General features: G+C 34.1%; 1 protein-coding gene across 1 annotated transcript in view; it reads right to left on the bottom strand.

The window, feature by feature from the left end:
• Positions 1–20,475, bottom strand: part of PRKG1 (protein kinase cGMP-dependent 1) — a 1,320,572-nt gene that overhangs the window by 1,238,174 nt on the left and 61,923 nt on the right. The gene's annotated exons all lie outside the window — the stretch shown is intronic.

Genomic DNA, 20,475 nt, shown 5'->3' with positions numbered 1-20,475 from the left:
CTGGGAATAGTTCTCGGATGGGCCTTGCTTCTTCCATTTGCTGAATTTGGCGGGGAGAGGATGGGGGTTAAAAATCATTCCCGAGCTCCAAAAATTTCATCTGGAAACTGAATCATACCTTTAAAAATATTACTTTCCTCACAACCAAGCTGTTAGGAATGTATCTTTCCACTTGAATGGCCAGGAAGACATCCTGACACAAACTTTGATGAAGAGGGAAAATCGTGAAGGAGCGAGGGAGACCACGCGGGCTGCAGTGAATTGTACACTATACTGCAGTCACCCCCACCTCTACCCACTCCCACCCTCATCCCTGCCCACTCAATATTCCCCAAAATGATCACAATTAGGTAACTTCCTTTCTATCCAAGTGTTACTCTCCCATCATGGGAACACATGTTTAGAATCCCCAAATATCTGCCTAATACGTAACTAAATTCCTAATATTTGCTTAAGACATTACCAACTCATCCAATTTTATAGCATCTTTATTGGCAGACTTTTGATTACTATTCTTGGGCACTCAATATTATAATCCTCAATGCTCTATTTGGTTATTCCTTAACACTAAAACAAAGCGGATAGAAAATAAAATTGAATTGCAATGCAATTCTAAACTTGGCAAAGAATAGTATCAAAATAACTTGCACACTGTTGCTTTTAAATACACAACTTTTTGTATTTAAGCTAGAGACAGAGGAAGGGACGAAAGGAGGGAGGGAGGTCAAGGTATGTTAACAAGCTTGTTCATTTAAAGTGTACTTGTTTGTAATTAGAGGACTAAATGACAAAATATATATAGTCCTGAATATTCTTTTATGTAGATTATGATCTAATAATTCTCTTAATGCAGATTACACAAGACACTTCATTTTTCTGCTTTCCAACACAGGCTTTCAGAAGTGCATTTATTTCTAAATGTGATATATAAAATGGATCATTCTCAAAACATTTTCTTTTGCATGAAGAAATGAGCAACTTACAAATATTGAAAATAATAAATAATAGCTCTGAATTATTGTTTTAATTAAAAGTAAACCAATCAGAAGTACTGTGACTTTGTATAACTCACTGTAGTCTAAAAAAGCTTCCATGAAAATTTCCTTCTTCTGGGCAAAAGGCCAAATTCTTATTTAACCTGTGGGAATTTTTTATTTCCATGGGAAAATGTTTAATACAAAATGACTTTTTCCTATAGATCTATTATTGGGGTTCATGAAGCCATGAGTTTGTGTCTAAAAATATATCAGATACAATGTATAGAGGACATAATTAGACAACTGCTAAGCTGGGTTCAGAATTCCAGGATTTTCTCTTTGTTTTTCTTTTCTTTCTTTTTTTTTTTTTTGAGACGGATTTTTGCTCTGGTCACCTAGGCTGAAGTGCAGTGGCGCAATCTCAGCTCACTGCAACCTCCGCCTCCTGGATTCAAGTGATTCTCCTGCCTCAGCTTCCGGAGTAGCTGGGACTACAGGCACCCGCCACCATGCCGGCTAGTTTTTGTATTTTTAGTAGAGACGGGGTTCAGCATGTTGGCCAGGATGTTCTCGATCTCTTAATCTCGTGATCTGCCCACCTTGTCCTCCCAAAATGCTGGGATTACAGGCATGAGCCACTGTGCCCAGCCATCTTGTTCATTTTTGAAGTAAAAACAAATATTTTAAATAAGTTTTTCATTGATGTTTTAGAGTTTATTTAGGGTTTAAATGGGGTTACTTAATGTTTTTGAGCAGCACAAAGAGAGAAGTTTCTTCCTTATTTGTAGAAAGTCTGTCTACATGTACAAAGGAAAATAAAAACTAAAACACTTTCCCCAAAAATAAAAAATAAGACTTCAACCAAAAATATTTAGGCATTTTGGAAAAAAGTGAGTTTTTTTACACTAAATTATGTAAATACTTTTCATTATTTAAGCTGGCATATCTACATGCAACTATAGGATGTATACACATTACATTTCCATTTTAAATTTACATCTCATGATATAAAATCTGTTCCAGGATGAATCTGATATTGAGAGTCAGGAATCTATTATAACAAACACAAAGAGAGTAAACAGCTGAAAAGACATGACTTTTACAATTGACTTTAAAAGGTGTTCAAGGAATAGAATATATTTAGTTATGTCAGGCTGTGTTATTTTTTTAAATTGATTTTCCCTTAAATGCTTTATAATTTCATATGCAAAATCCAGGATTCTAGCCTTTTCTCTTTCATTTTTAAAGTAAAAATAAATATTTTAGGTATGTTTTTCAATGATGCTTTTGACCAGCTGTTTAGATATTGAGCGACCAGGTTTCCATCTCAACCTTTTGAGTGTTTCCAATATTTTCTTAAACATCTTATGCGTTGTACTTAGTAAATGCTGGAAATAAACCTTATGTGAAAAATCAAAGTCCTGCAATTACGTCTTAACAGACAAATTATCTTTACTAAGTGTCATGTAGTAAACTTAATTGGCTAAATTACAAGATCAAAAATCAGGCACAAGTCTACTTTCTGCTAATTAGAAAGTGTCTACCTCAAATTCCTTTAGGGATAGAGTAGAGGAGAATGGCTTGATCTGAGCCTGCTCCACTGCCTATCTGAAATGAAGCTTTGACATTAGATGCTAACAGTTAGAACAATGCAATTTTGAAGGAACTGAATTCGTACTCTAGAATTCCAGAATCAACTCACAACCTGCTTTTCAGCAGTCTTCCTTTTTCATAACTTTAATAGAAGCAAAGTTCTACTGGTAGCCAGACCAAACTGTGGCCTGTTGAACTCCCATATGCTCTTTAGTCTTGCACCCAACCCTCATAACTGAGAATAAAAACTGACATGCCTTCCTTAACGGACTCTCAGAATCATTTAATGAGCTATTCCAACAAAGTAGCTTTATTACAATACTGGCTATTCAAAAATAAATCTGTAGAATTTATCATCCTTCACTAAAAACATAATTAGCCCAAAAGAACTGTGCTAATTTTATCCACTTGTCCATTCCACTGACACTGTATTTCCTGGAAGAATCTTAAGTTCTGAAATTTTCTTCTGCCATTTCATGTGTATATCTTGAATGGGAAAAAATAAACAAACAAATATATAGCTGAGCCCTTCAGGTGATAGAAGCTACCTCTTGCAGAAGATTGCTAAAAGTAGCAAGTCCTCCTAAGAATCTAGATTTTAAAGCTACTATCACTGGCAGACATAACGGTCTGTTCTAAGTTGCTAATCATAATCAAGATCACAAAAAATTAACTAACTTCCTTGACTTCTTAATGCATGATAGGTATTGTTCATACAACACTATAAGTTAAATATTATTAATATTCTATTAATATTAGAGAAAATGGAGCCACAGAATCATTCAACTAATCAATGGCAAAGCCTGGCTTCATATCCAGACTAGGTGATGTAGAGCTGAGGCCCCTACCCCTCATTACTTTCTGCAGAACTTGTAAGTGTTGCTACTGTCCTATTCTGTATCCAGAGAGAGAAGAGTGTCCTTAACATCAACTTGCTTGACTTAGGGGTTGGGGAGGCGAAGAGGACAAATTTGAAAAATCCTGAAAGAGCAGCAACAAGGTTTTCAAAAAGTTCCTTTTCTTGTCTTGTCTTTATTTTTTCTTGTCTTGTCTTTATTTTTTCTTGTCTTGTCTTTTCTTTGTCTTGTCTTTATTTCAACAAGATTACATTCTGGCTCAGGGTAAGTAACTTGAACCCATTTGCCAGAGATTGTACTAATCCTAAAATTGCTTGAAATTGTCCTGTCTTTAAAACTAAAAGTTCTAAGTATCTTCCAGTCTCGGGCAAACCAGGAGAGTTGGTCACCCTAATTAATTCAAAATATCTGAGCCTCTCTAGTTTATAAATATTTTCAAATTTTGCTTTCCACATTACTGATAGAAAAGCAAAACCAAGGAAGATCCATAATGATAATACCTATTATTTTAGGCACATTACAAACCCACTTATACATTACTTCGTGTGAATATGTTTTAGGAAAGCAATCATCCTATTGCAACGAATAATAATGCACAACCAGAATTGTCTTTGGACTATAAAGGGGGATGAGTCAGACAACAGAATTTTAATTACACTTTGATAAATTAGACAATAATTCAAGGATCCCTTTTTCCTTTATTGTTTTTACAGAAACTGGAACTTACATTGATTCCCTATGAATTAAGTACAGGGATTCGAGTGCCTGCTATTTTATTAATTCCTATAGAATTAGTTTTATAATTGTGTTTAGTGGATAGATTTGTCCATAAGGAATATGTATTTACATGGATATAAGTAAAAATGGAAATAGTTTGGCTGTTTTCAAGTTATACTATTTCAAATGGTAAGTTCTGCGTAGAAAAGAAAAAAAAATAAACCATTAATGATGAAAAACTTACTGCAGAGACTTGGAAAGAAATAGCGCACTGTACTATAATTGCTAATGTACTTAGCATTTAATACCGAATTAGTGTCATGCTTAATATTAGGTGAAATGAATTTTTATAGTCCCCTTCTTAAGATGACGGGAAGTTATTACTGGGTCTCAGGCTAAACTAGTTCTCATGAAAACTCATGAACTATCTAGCAAAATGAATATTTATTTGTACTCTTTAGTCAGCTGCTCATTTCCAATAGCCAAAAGAAAAAAAATCAAGAAAAATATTAGGTTTTTTGTATTTTGAAATAAGTGCAAAATTTTTAAATGCATAAAATAGAATTTAAAATGCTTTATTCACAAGATACCATTTTACTACATTTGAAGCTTAATGAATATGCACATAAGCATGCAACATATCTCCCTGTATGATAAATAAGTTAGAGTTGCTCAGTTCCATTTCAGTGATTCTTCTGGCATATTAAATGTGCATCTTTTACTAAGGTAAATCATCATTATTTTCCACAAAATATTCTATAGTACTTTCAAAAGTAATTTTGATTCTGAAAACAGATTTGATATCGTGGGGCTTATAGAATAGCTCTATAGTCCATGATTTTTCTTTTTTGCTGTTGTTTTTATTTTAACTAGTATTTAGCGGATGATATAACTTGGCCATTTTCTTCTTACAGGTTTTGTAACCAAAATTTAAAATAAAGAAAACCGAAATTTTGTTAGCAAACTCTTTAAAAATAGTAAGGTAAGAAAATACTAAAGATGTAAGAAAGATAATAAAATAGAAATTTGAGTGAATTGAATTTTTATTAATAGGTAAAATGACTGCATTGGGCAAGAGAAAGATGTTAAGAAATTTATTTATATTGTGAGAATGTCAGTGATTCAAGGGAGAGGGGGCTTTGCAGGAAAAAAGACCTAGTAGGGAAATACACGGAGATCTCCACTCTCATTAACTTAATGGGCATGTAAATATCACCTAACTTCAAATTAAGGAATCCTCATATTGTGACTTTTCTATAATCATCATGAGATGGAAATCCAGAAATCTACTTTTCTAATGTCAGGCAAATGAAGCAGTAGGCTAGTAAAGCAAATGGATACCATTCCAGGGCCAAGATATTGCCAAGTATTATTCTTGAAACAAGGATAGGAGCCCCAGGCTGGGGCCCAGGAGATGCATACATTCACTATGTATTTGTAACTAACTGTAACATTATCATTCGCCTTGCCTAATGTAGGTTTTGAGAAAAGATTCAGTAATTCCTTCATGGTCTAGACTGGATTTTTAAAAATTCATTATTGAAAGCACAGGCATTTAATCTGGTAGGTAAAGAATACTTTAAATATTAGTGGTCCAGATTTAAACTTAAAAGACAAATGTGCAAACACCTATATAATGAAGAAGTCACCCAAAACAGAAATATCTAAAGTATCATATAGTTTCAATGCACCATATAAATAAATGTACAATAGGAACTTTCACACTTTTTTGATATTAGTGCAAAATAGTGTCTGTCTAGAGTCACTGTATTACATACAAATTTTTTACTCAAAGAGTTAATGTAGAGAGGCATTATGGAAAATTCATCTAATTTTTCCCCAGAATATAATACAGCCAAAATTCTAATCATCTAGTTTCTTTACACAATCATCTATGTTGACTACAACTTTTAAGTGGAAAAAATGACAGGGAAATCTTCACAATGTTTATTTGTGGAATATTAAAAGCAATTGCTGCTGTTAGGAACATAGAGAACTTAGCGAAAATTGCTTACTTTCATTTTCCAGTTTCCACTGGTCAGACCCTCCATCAGAAAACAGCAAGTAATATTCTCTCAGCAGTCACAGAACTAAAACTTACCTAAGATAACAGTGTTTCCACGTTCGGTCTATTTTTTAGTTTACTTTATGTCACTCTCAAGGGCACACACAAATAACATATATATACATACATACAAACACACAAATACAGATAATTAAAGGAGTGACAGCAACATAGGCCATGGTTTAACATCCCATCCTATCCCACCTCCCACAGAAAAAAAAGCAAATGTGTCAGCTATGTTGTGAATGTCTCCCCCAAAGTTCATATGCGGGAAACTTAATCCCCAGTGCAACAACATTGAGAGGTGGCATCTTTTAAGTGGTGATTCTTTCAAGAAAAAAAAAAGCAGTTGTATAAAGACACATATTTTCTAGAAAATATTCAAAGTGACAGGAAGAAGACATAGTTATCACGGATCTTAAGCAGGCAAATATGTTGTTCTAAGAGGAGTGCCAAAGTAAAGCTCTGCTAGCAACCAGGCAGCTCTAATGCAGGGCTTCCCTCAGAATGTGAACTAAAGAACATTAGTTCCTTAAGATGGTAATAAATGTAATGAAAAAGGGTTTCATGGTAAAAAATGTTTGGGAGAGATTGAGAAAAATGTAAGAAAAGGATTTCTTTCTGCATTAATATCAGTACTTTTAACTTTCCAGTATGTATTACGAATTTCCAAAATAAATATACAATAAATACATAAAATATTACATACTGTATATACCATATAAATAAATGGTAAATATATACATTGTTTAAAAACTAAACCTTCCTTCTTCTAATACTTTCAGTGTTGAACCTGAGTATTCATGGCATTTAATACTTTAAAAGTCAGTTAGACAATTTAATAGAAAGTACAAGCATTTTCTCCATTTGTGAAATCCCCTATTGCTATCTACATACACAGCAATATCTGAGACAAGAACACACAGTTCTCGTCCCACAAACAGTAGTGTCAACTACTCACATCTCCCCTTTCAAACCACAATTTGCCCAGCCTGTGGCCACAGCCAATGACATGACAGAAAACCCTGAACATATAACAAATTTGGTGCCTACAGGAAGGATTAGCCTTGCCATTTGATCCATAATCACATTTCCTCCCTTTAAAATTAGACTGGGTCACAGGATTATTGCTTAGGTTTGGAAAATGTTCAAGGAAGGACTACAATGGGATCAAAATACATAGAGCATTTGATGAGTAATTAATTACCAAAGTGTTACAGTGATCCTTTAGTTCTTTAAGTTCTCCAAGCATTAAGCAATTACGTCTTAACATTTCATAGCTTCCAATGGGAATTCTCTTTTTGCCTGTGAAGCCCTATTCCCAACCCCTTTCACTGCCTTCAAATCCTAGCCCTATCACTGCCCCATTACTGCCTCTCATCTCTTGAGTCGTTTATTCAATAAATCTATTCTTCAGTTCTTCCCTAAAATAAAACTACCTCTGATAATCCTTCAGAGTCATCCCCATAATATTTTCCCTTCTAAAAGCACTTTATCAGAATGCATAATTATATATTATGCATTCTAACCCTAACCTTAATGCTAACCCTAATTTGCATAAATATTTGTTAAATAGATACATCTCCCATTAGACTGTAAACTATGAAAGCAAAGAATTATGTCTATTTTGTTCATCAACACCTAGAACAGGAAGGCGCTCACTATACTGGCTAATTGCTTTGAATAAATAAAGGTAGGAGTAAATGCAGTGAACAATTATTTATTTAACATGCAAAACACACCTCTCTGATGGAAAAGAATCAAAAGGGACAATTTTTCTGTTTATTGATGGTGTTGTGTAATATTTAATAAATCAAACATATCAGAGGCTTAGTTTAAGCCTTTCTGTATGTAATAAATCAAATATATCAGAGGCTTAACTTTAAAATGGGTTTTCTTCTACGGAAAAAAAAAAAGACATCACTATTTGAACAACATATTTGCCTGTTTAAGGCCCATGATAACCGTGTTTTCTTCCTGTAACTCTGATTTTTTTTCTAGAAATGTGTCTTGATATCCAACTACTTTTTTCAACTCTCTCAATGCACTTTAAATCACCATAATCTCACCTTCTTTCTTACTGTTAGGCTTATAATATGTTGTCTTCAAGGTACAGTGCTTTTATGTAACACTGGCAATGTCTACAGGACCAACAGTTTTGCAATTTCTTTTTTGTTTCTTCCACAGTTCCAGCTACTCTTTCAAAAGCTGATTGCTTTATTTGGAGTTGGCCTTCTTTACTAGTGCTTCTTAATACATACATCTTGTAGAAAACTATTCATACCATTTAATATTATTTTGAAAGCAGATGTTTTCAATTAAGATACTTAATAACTTCTGTGATTATTAACCAATGTTTGTGTCCTACCTGATCATTTAAAATTTGAAAGTTAAGATTCAAAGTTCAAGAAGCAAATTTACATCCATCTGCAAAATTCCTTCACTAACTTAATTCTTAACATACATATACTTATTTCCCATCTCCTCTCCCTTGTTCTTGCTTTGCTTTCTCCATAGAATGTCAGATTAGGCCCTAGATATAAAATCATAAGCTTAACATCACAATCAATTGAATATGAAAGTGCTAACCTTTGGGAATTAGCAATAATTATAAAGTCACAAGGCTATGTTAAATAGTTGTTCAATTAAATCAAAAGACAGGAATACATGGTTTGTTAATGCAAAAAAGAATATTTCTCAGGTAGATGTTTTCTGTAATTTTAAAAAGTCAGAAAGAATACTTCGTAAGCTCTTCAAATTTATTAGACTTGAATATAGGTCTTGAAAAAAGTAATTGTTGTCAACCTTAAAAAACCTAAAGACAAGCCGTTCCTATGAGAAAATAAAATAAATCCTTATCTATGAGTCAAATTTGAAGATAAAAAGTCAAAGCCTTGCATACGTATGTCCCAAAAATCTTTATAAATTAAGCTTTTAACTGTAATGTTATAATGCTGCTTCAGTGTCTAAATAGAAATCTAAGTTTCTGATTCACAACTGTGTGAAACTTCTAGATCTTCAACAAAACCTTAGTATTAATAACCATGTGAATGTAAAAACCCTCTTGGCATTGCATCATTTATCTTTAGTGGTTTTAATTATATTTTTCCTCCCACAAACTGGGAGTCTCATGATGCAGTCATCAATATACCTAATCCTTTTGGAAGCACCATTTCCCAAGAGGAAAAACATATATAATTAATATTAATAAAGCTCCGCAACAGAAAAATGTCATGTTGATATGTATATGCCTTTCTATATGTAGAAAATATATTCTTTATTCAGTTAAAAATAATATTTTTAGCAAATAGTTTCTGATTGAGATTTAAATGTTTCATTTTTTAAAAGTACAAGGTAAAGCAAAGCATCACATGATAGAGAAATTTGTATTCCTTCTTTACATGACTCAGTTTATTTTAAATACACTTCCATAAATAGTGTACAGCTTCAGCAAACAGTACATTCTTCAAATTTATCTCTCAGCCACTAAATACTAATTTCTAACGGCTAAAATACAGAACTAAAGGTACAATTGCACCCTCTACTGTCCAAATGTTCTACTCCATATTGAGCACCGTGTTGTGTATGTTTAACACAATCATTATAAAAGTAACTGGTAAATAACATTGGTTTCCTTTTGACATTGATTAGCAGATCCTCAAAAAATTAAGCTCTAATTATAAAATTTCCATAGTGATGCAAATGTAAGTTTGCCACTTTTATAGTTACTTGTAATAACCTAATTTAGAAAATGACTCTTATTAAGGTACAGTCATGCATCATGTAATAACTTTTCTGTCAATGACAGACCGCATATATAACAGTGGTCTTGTAAGATTATAATGAAGCTGCTATACATAGTTGTACCTTTTTTACCTTTTATGCCATATTTTTACTGTACCTTTTCTATGTTTAGACATGTTTAGATACACAAATACACAAATACTTACCATCATGTTACAATTGCCTACAGTATTCAGTAAAATCACATCCTATATAGCTTTGTTGCTTGGGAGCAATAGGCTATATCATATAGTCTAGGTGTGTAATAGGCTATATACCATCTAGGTTTGTGTAAATACACTTTTTGATGTTTACACAATGATAAAATCGCCTACAGGCACATTTCTTAGAATGTATCCCTGTTGTTAAATGATGCAGCTGTACTTGAGTGAAGTATTCATTAACTTACTGATAATGAATGGCAATATTAATCACCTTTTCAACATACCCATAACGTGGAAAAATAGGAAATCATTCAAGCAAACAATTGACATATTTTTCTAATAGTGTATAAAGTTTGCCAAATTTTGTTTCAAGTTAAAAATCAGAAAAACATTAATGTCTCTCTAAAACTGTGCTTCAAAGTTTTTAAGAAAAGTTTTCAGTTGATTGTCAAAATCTGAAATACCACTATGAGCTAAAATTAATAGCTTACTTGTATTTTTTTAAAACCTATCTTTATTGTTTCAATAGAGACTGCTGGGCCAGGCACGGTGGCTCATGCCTGTAATACCAGCACTTTAGCAAGCTGAGGCGGGCGGATAGCCTGAGGTCAGGAGTTTGAGACCAACCTGACCAACATGGAGAAACCCCGTCTCTACTAAAAATAAAAAATCAGCCGGATGTGGTGGCACAAGCCTGTAATTCCAGCTATTCAGGAGGCTGAGGCAGGAGAATCGCTTGAACCCAGGAGCAGGAGGTTGCGGTAAGACGAGATCACACCATTGCACTTCAGCCTGGGCAACAAGAGCAAAACTCCATCTCAAAACAACAGGAAAAAAAAAAAGGTGCTGTTTCGAATTCAAAATAAATTATTATTCAAAAGATTATCTTATCAATTTCTTCTTCTGGTGATGGTAGATTCGTTTACTGATAATCAACCCTCCCACCTATAATAATTAGAGAAGCCGAACCAAAAATATAAAAATAAGGCACTGGAAAACTCCCAAGCAGCAAGGAATTGAGAGGCCAATATCCCAGAGAAAAGTGAAGTCCGTCCAGAGATGTCAGCACAACATTCAGTGTTTTTCTGAGGTATTCACCAATTACAAAATACTTCTAAGAAAATAAGTAAGTAAGCATAAATTAGAAGCTGAGAGGCTAAGAAGTTGAGCAAAGCTTCTAAAGTCTAAAGTGGCTGGAGGGAAAAAAACTGGAATCAGGCCCAACCAGTTGAATTCCAGGGAGGCTAAACTTTAACTGCTAATAACCATGTACTCAATAAGACTGAAACCCTGCTTTATATCTGTTCAATCTATAATTGGATTGGGTGATCTGATCCTAGTCTTCCTGCCCATCAGGAGCAAAAGTAAATCCTCCATTAAGGAAGATCACATAATCCAGAGTATCAGACTCTCTCTACAATTTTTCACACCTATGTTGGGATTCAATAAAAAACAATTAGGTATAACAAGGCAACACCCCATAACCTAAAACCGAGAAAACAGTAGAAGCCATGCAACAGAAGGAGACCCATGAGAGATTGTGATATTGGAATTATCAGAAATGGACTTTAAAATAATTGTGACAATTTTATGTTTCAGCATTTTTCAACATTAAAAAATGTTGGTAATTTTAGCAGAAAACTGGAAATTACAAAGAACTTTTTGAAACTGAAATTTTAGATTAAAAAAGGCAGTAACTGAAATTTAATAACTCTATATAGTCAATTTTAATAACAGAAGACAGAATTAGTAAACTGGAAGATAAGTCCAAATAAAATAGCTACATTAAATAAAGAAAAGGAATTTTAAAACATAGGAAAAAGGACATGAGATGTGGAGTTATGGGAGAAGTTCTACCCTCTATATAATTGGAGTCTCAAAAGGACAGAAAACAGAGAATATAGCAAAAGCAGTATTTGAAGAAATAATCACTATGAATTTTCCAAAACTGATAAAAACTATCATGCCACAGATTTCAAGAGGCACTGTAAATGACTAGCACAACAAATATAAAAGACACTGATATGGTTTGGCTGAGTCCCCACCCAAATCTCATTTTGAATTGTAGCTCCCATAATTCCCAAGTGTTGCGAGAGGGACCCGGTAGGAGGTAATTGACTCATGGGGGTGGGTTTTTCCCATGCTATTCTCATGATACTGAATAAGTCTCACAAGATCTGATGGTTTTAGAAAGGGGAGTTCCCCTGCACATGCTCTCTTGCCTGCTGCCATGTAAGACGTCCCTTTGCTCTTCCTTTGTCTTCCACCGTGAGGCCTCTCCACTCATGTGGAACTTTGAGTCCATTAAACCTCTTTCCTTTATAAATTACCCAGTCTCAGGTATGTCTTTATTAGCAGCATGAGAACAGACTCATACAGACACACACACACACACACACACACACACACACACACACACCCCTAGGTATAACACAGTAAAACTGTTACAATGAAAAACAGAAAACTCCTAAGAGCAGACAGACAAAAATATCTGCAATCTTCAAGGGAACAGTAAGATAACAGCTTTTTAATTGAAGCAGTGAAAGCCATAAGACAATAGAATGGTAGCCTCAAAAGGCTGAAAAAAAATCTGACAACCAAGAATTCTATACTTCACAAAAATATACTTTGAAAATAAAGGTAAATAGGTATACTTTCAGAGAAACAAAAACTAGAGAATTTGTTACCAACAGATCACACTAAAGGAGATAATAAAAGATATTCTTCAGACAAAAAGCAAATGAATCCACATGAAAGCACAAAGATTTAAAGAAAATATAAGTATCACAGAAAGGACAAATATGAGGTAAATGTATATAAATTATTACTATATAAAAGAATAACATCTAACAACAATAATATAAAAGAGAGTAAGGGGCTAATAGAGTTGAATGTTGTTAGGTCATTTCACTGTCTGAGTATTAATAAATGTAATGATTTACCTCTAATTTTACTAATGCCAGGATGTATTACATGTGTTACTCTCTAGAGTAACCACTTAAAGAAGCACAACTTGTATAAATAACAAATTGACGGAGGGATAACTGAAATATTAAAAACAATAGATTCATTAAAGTAGAGGCAAAAAAGGAAAGAAAAATTTACATAGAACAAAAATCACAAATAGAAAACAGTACAATGATAGATCAAAGATTTGATCAATGACAGATCAAAATGTTAGTAAATAAACTAAACAGATTACTCCAGTTACTAAACAAAGACTATCTGACTGAATAAAATAAAAACTATATATATTTTACAAGAGACAATTGTTATATAAGGAAACACAAAGGCTTATAGTAAAAATGGTAAATATAATCCAAACACAAACCAAAAGAAAGTTGATATAGCTCTACTACAGTAACAAAGAAGTAAGAACATCAGTGTTACTAGAGTTAAAAAGGGATATCCCTTAATAATAAAATGATTAATTTATCTGAAAGTAATTATAATTCTAAATTTATATGCACTAAATAACAGCCTTCACATTGGCAAAGGTAAAAATTCATAATGCTAAGAGGAGATAGAGACAAATCTAATATCTTATTAGATTTTGACTCATCTCTTAGAATAAGTGATAGACCTAGCAGGCAGAAATATAATCAGGCTATAAAAGACAGAAACAATATACTTAACAAATGTGAGTTAATTACACCACATAGAAAATCTCATCTCAAAATTGCAAAACACATAATTTTCTAGTGCATAGGGATATTTACTAAAATTGACTATATGCTGACCATAAAACAAGTCTCAACAAATGTCAGAAGATTAAAATCATGGTGTCTTGCTGCAGAGAATTAAACTGGAAATGAACAAAAATTAACTCAATAATTATGAAAAAGTATTTAATAAAATTAAAAATCCATTTATAATTTTGAAATAATTTTGAAAATTTTGAAATAAGCCAGGTGTGGTGGCTCATGCACATAATCTCAGTACTTTGGGAGGCTGAGGCAGGAAGATCACTTGAGCCCAGGAGGTTGAGGCTACAGAGAGCTATGATTGCACTAGTACACTGGAGCCAGCCTAGATGACAGTGCAAGATTCTGCCTCTAAAAAAATTAAAAAATGAATGAATGAATAAACAATTTAAATGTAGAGAGTACTTATCTGATAAAATGTACACATACACATGCACACAAAATCTACCAAAAAACTCATAATTAATGGTGAATTATTAAAAGACTTCTTTATGGCACCACAAAAAGAAATAGATGCCCATAATCACCACATTCATTCAACATTATAATTGAGGTCTGACCACTGAAATAAGGCAAGAACACTAAGTAAAATGCATAAAATTAGGAAATATTGCATAATTATTGACATAGACCTACATATAAACTATTAAAATAAGTAAATTTGAGATCAGCATACAGAAATTTTATGTTAAAGGTTAAAAATGTGTTTCTATACCAGTAACAAACAAATATTTGTGGCATAAGGATAAACAAATGGTTCAATAGATTACAATGGAGAGCTCTGAAATAAACCTACATACATATGCTACTTCATATACAACAAATGTGACACTACACAAATATAGTTATTTAAATAGATAGTACTGCATCAACTAAATACCCATACATCAAGTTTGTGGAACAATAGGAACTTTCATCCACTATTAGTGGGAGTATAAATTGTTATGGCTACTTGGGAAAATTTAGGTGGCAACGTCTACCTTAACTAATTATATGGCTGTCTCATAATCTAGAAAGTCCAATCCTAAGGATATCTCCAAGAGAAATACATACCTATTATCACCAAATAATGTGTGCAAGAATATCTGTAGCAGCATTATTCATAATATCCCAAACTGGCAATAGCACAAATGTCCATCAACATTAGAATAGATAAATATATATTAATCCAATAGAATATAAAAACATTAAAAGTAAGTGAACATTGCTACAAGCAATACCACCAATAAAACTCAAAACAATACTCAGCAAAATACACCAGACATAAATGAATATATATCACATGGGCAAAAAATTGATGTGAAGATAATAGTTACCTTTGAGGAAAAAAGTGGGTCTGGTGATTGGGAAATGGCATGAGGAAGGCTTTTGGGGATCTGGAAAAGTTCTTAATCTGAGTGGTGATTATACTGGTGTAAGGATAACTCATTGAAGACTTATGAATTAAGTACTTTTATTTATGTGTGTTACAATGTATTACAGAAGCATAAAACAAAAGCCATATTGATTTTACTAAGAATAACTAGCAAGGAATTACTGAATATCATTTTAGATATCTACAAGGTGCAAAGGCTCCATGTCCAATCCATCATCAAACATTTATATTACACAATCAACAATCAACTGTTAGATTTTGGAAAATAAAAAGTGAATTAGATATATATCCTGACCTCAAAATGTCAGGTGTAGAATTATCTACATAAAACTGACTTGGACCATCATATGTATGTGTGTGTATATGTGTGTATACACACATAATGTGTATATACACACAATATATATGTGTGCATACGCACATAATGTTTACATTCCAGATCTCAAAAATATCTTGATTTACTATATCTTAGATATTTCAATAAAAGAACTTACTAAATGTGTATAACTCAGGTCTGATTTTCATGTGTATACATTGAAGAAATCAGAAAAGAAGATTTTAGTAGAAATATGTCTTAAGAACTGGGATATAACAGGAAAAGCCTCCATTTGATCTCAGTTCAAAAGAATACAGTAGGATGTGAATAGGTGGAGGAAGAAAAAGAAGATTTTTGAGACAGGGTAGGAACAGCATAAGGAAAGGTACAATGTAGGGAAAGCAGACATGGGATCAGGGGTTCATTTTGTTGGAAGAGAGCAGAAAGGTGAGCGAGTGAAAGGCAGATAGGAGGCAGACAAGGACCAGACTGAAGAGGATCTTGGAGTGTCAACTGACAAATGTAGACTACATGAACTTGGTAATGGAAAGGTAGCTACAGTTTCAGCAAAGTGTCATGATCAGAGCTGTGTTTCAGGAAAACTATTCCAACAGCATGATGTCAAATGAATTGGATACTGAAAAGCCTACAGTCAAGGAGACAGGTTAGCAAGCTGCTGCCATACTAAAGGTCTAATCAAGATATGAAACTGGGAATGGAAGGAAAGACGTGGCCAAAGATAACTGCTGAAAACATAATTTCCTTAATATTAGCATTAATTGCTCTTATAATAAACAAGTATTCCCAAGTAGTCATTTTGTAAACTGCTGCATGTTTAACAGTAAAGGGAGATCAAGCTCCTGTGTAACCAGGTACAACTTTTCAAGAAAGTTAACTCTTTTATTGAGAATCTCTTCTGAGCATATCCAGTCTTTACAGAGCTAGGGCTCCTGTTCCTGAAGGTGCCTTCCCTGAAACCCAGCTAAACACAAATAGCACATCTAGTTCTACTTGGAGAATAAGTGAAAATTATTGAAGGGCTATTGAGAGGGCACCCTTATTTATAACCTCACTCCATCTTAAGAGTGCCTTCATCACAACTGCTGCCCCTTCATGCCTGTCTAGGCTCATCTCATAGCCCAAGGCTCCAGATATTTCCTTTTGCTCCCCCAGTAATCTATGCTAAGCTAGTGAACTTATGGGTTTTCATTATTTGATGCTTGGTTGGCTCAGTCTTCCCTTCCCACCACTTTTTGAGGAGAGTACTTTAGCTGGACCAATAGTCTGTCCATAAGTGATGTAGAATCAAGAGGAAAGAAAAGGAGGAAAGGAACAGGAGACACAGGGGCTTAGAATAATGGTGGGATTTTTACTAAGATATGGGATGGAGAGAGAGGAGAGCAGTTGTCACATGGGGTTGGAAGAAGAAAATGGGATTTGTAAGTATCCTCGTTTTGGGACATTTTAAAAATCCAAACAATTTTTTTTTTTTTTTTTGAGATGGAGTCTCGCTCAGTCACCCAGGCTAGACTGCAGTGGTGTGATCTCCCCTCACTGCAAGCTCTGCCCCTGGGTTCATGCCATTCTCCTGCCTCAGCCTCCCGAGTAGCTGGGACTATAGGCAGCCGCCACCACTCCCAGCTAATTTTTTTTTTTTTGTATTTTTAGTAGAGACAGGGTTTCACCATGTTCACCAAGATGGTCTCGATCTCCTGACAAACAAAATTATTTTTAATGAACTTTTGGTTATTGACCTATATGACCCTGCACTGAGAGACTGGACCATATAGATTCTGGCTTTATAAGATTACAGTGAATAAAATAATCTAAAGAACCTACAATGGTACATGAAAGGAATTAAAATTTTTTTAATGAGGGGGCAGGAATTTTTGTTGAATTTCAAGTCAATCTGTTGGAGGCGTCAGCCACTCCAATTCCTCTAACTCTGATTTTGCACGGCAATTTGGGCAGGAACAATAGACATGAAGGACTCAAGGAAGAGCAAACCAATCTCTGCCATTGAACACTGATGAAGCTTCACATGGCAGCACATCCACTGGGGTACTGAATACCACTTCTGAGATCCTTCTAAATCAGACAAAGGAGCCAATAAAACATCCCACTCATGCAGCTCTTGGGAAGTGTGTGTATTATACTCGCCAAACCTGGAATATGGTCAGGGATACGGGGGAAATTAAAGGAAGGGGATCATGAATAATAATTAGTAATAGAATTAATCATTATATAATAGTATTTGGCATTTACTGAGCTCTTATTATTATAGTGCCTTATACATATGAGTGTGAAGATTGTACTAAGTGCTTTTCATAGACCATTAGAAGCCTCACAAATGTATGAGGGGGGCATTTTTGTTATTGTCCTAGTTTTAAATGTGAGAAAACTGAAAATGATTTAACATTGAAGTAACTTGTCCAAGGTCATATGATCATACAGCTTGTGGGCTTCAGACTCAGGAATTTCTGACTCCAGAGCTACAGAATTTATAACTATGGTACCAAGATCCAACAATTATAATGATGATGATAATGAAAGGTTCACTAAAATCTGTTCTATGCACACCTAGATACGCCTATCACCAAAACTCATGCTTTGGCAATCTGTCACACCATTGTCTTCTCAGGATTTGACACCCCTAAGGTTACAATAACAATTACCACAATGTGGACTTAGCTCCATTCTTTTTTTTTTTTTTTTTGCATCTTTGATTACATTTTATTTTCCTCCTTCTATTGCCAACCAGTTTCCTAGAAAGGCAAGAAAAATAAATTTGGCAAAGCAGGTGATAAGATCAAGTTTTGATTGGTACCATTGTTACTCTGTTGTGTCAGACATCATGTTAAACAATTTGCTGAACTACTTCAAAGAGATAAACTATACTTTTCGGGTGGACTCTAATGTATGCAATTCTTTTTTTTTTCTTTTTTTTTTATTATGCTTTAGGTTTTAGGGTACACAGGAAGGGGAACATCACATTCCGGGGACTGTTGTGGGGTGGGGGGAGGGGGGAGGGACAGCATTAGGAGATATACCTAATGCTAAATGACGAGTTAATGGGTGCAGGAAATCAACATGGCACATGGATACATATGTAACAAACCTGCACATTGTGCACATGTAGCTCCATTCTTAAGGGCATGAGAGGCTTCCTCTAGAATTCTGGAATTAACTCTATTGGAATAGGGCATCTACTTCATGACCCATATCAACTAATTAAGCTGATTATATAACTATGCAGCATCAACCTCCCTGATAACATTTAATTTTCAGTCAAAATAAGTGTTGAACTTTTAAAAAGTTTAAACAAATTAAATAATTTTAAGGAGCTTATTTTACACTTTATTCTTTCATTTGCTAGTTTTGTAATTCTCTTGATGCCTTCTATGTAATTGCATTTTAAAAACAGAATTGGAACATGTTCCTCAGAGCTAGAAGTCTCCATGGACTTTTTTTTTCTAAGAAAAATTTGTGGGGAAATAAATGTGTATGTATGTGTGGTTTAGTTCAAGATGAGGTTTAGTTTAAGATGAGAAAGTTTCTAGAACTAGGACTTATTATCAAAAGTTATAGCTCAAAGGGGCACAATAAGATATTGCCAATTAGGGAAAAAAAGGAAACATTTTAATGTAAAGGCTGGTTTCACATATAGTCTTCTAATAAAAAGTGTTTATATTTAGTTACATCATTTTTACTGTACTTAGCTTTGAAAATTGTAAGTTGGACTCAACATAAAACAGAGTACACTAGAGAAGCAGTTATAAATAACTTCATTTCACCAAGAGGTTGAGAAGAGTCAGCTGCCAATATAAAAACCCACAAACCGCCAACTTTTCCAAACTTCAGTTCCACGATGTCTCAATATATTCAAAAGTAAAAAAAATAAAAGTAAATAAAAAAATAAAAAACCATAACTACTGAGCACTATAAGGCTGTGTGGTCAAGCAATTATGAAGCTTAAACTACTTACGTTTAATCTTTTCGATAAATTGCTCAGATTTTAAACCCAAAGTTTTATTGTTTTCCTTTTTAAAAATAAATATGTCACTTGTGAAGGTTAAAGTCTAGTTCCCATGTTATGGAAAAGAAAGGTTATCCATAATCAAATTGGCAATTACTGGGTGGGGATTTACCATCGGGGACGATGGATGTGTACCTCTGAGGACAGGAATGGCCCAGGATACCACAGAAATGTCATTCCCAGTGATGAACACCATTAAAAAGGGCCAACCATACAGATCCCATGTGCCCCCAAGTTGCCAAGATAAAAATACAATTTCAAAACTCTGTCTTGTAACCAGATTACGTGGCACCAAGGTTTTCTTTGGAGAGTATATCTCCACACCTTTAGTATTATATGGGAACAGTAATTAGTGCTTAGAATTATGAGGTGGTGGTGGAAAATGGTTTTTTTTTTAGTATTTATTTATTTTTTTTTTATTTTTTATTTTTTTGAGACAGAGTCTTGCGCTATCGCCCAGACTGGAGTGCAATGGTGCAATCTCGGCTCACTGCAACCTCCACCTCCAGGGTTCAAGCAATTCTCCTGCCTCAGCCTCCCAAGTAGCTGGGATTACAGGCACATGCCACCACACCTGGTTGATTTTTGTATTTTTAGTAGAGACAGGGTTTCACCATGTTGGCCAGGCTGGTCTCGAAATCCTGTCCCCTGGTGATAACCCACTTCGACCTCCCAAAGTCCTGAGATTACAGGCATGAACCACGGCACGTGGCCATGACTTTTTAAAATCTACATTTTAATATTTGAGTATCATCTACTGGTTATTAAAAAAATCACTATGCACTGTCAATCTGATGGCCTTTATCAGACCCTTTATATAGAAAACCACTTTATCTACCCCATGACAGGCAAAATGCTAAAAAATTACATGGAAAGTTAGCTGGTTTG

Source organism: Nomascus leucogenys, chromosome 3 (genome assembly GCF_006542625.1).
Source record: "Nomascus leucogenys isolate Asia chromosome 3, Asia_NLE_v1, whole genome shotgun sequence".
Lineage (NCBI taxonomy): Eukaryota > Metazoa > Chordata > Mammalia > Primates > Hylobatidae > Nomascus > Nomascus leucogenys.
This window is presented reverse-complemented; position numbering and strand designations above follow the sequence as displayed.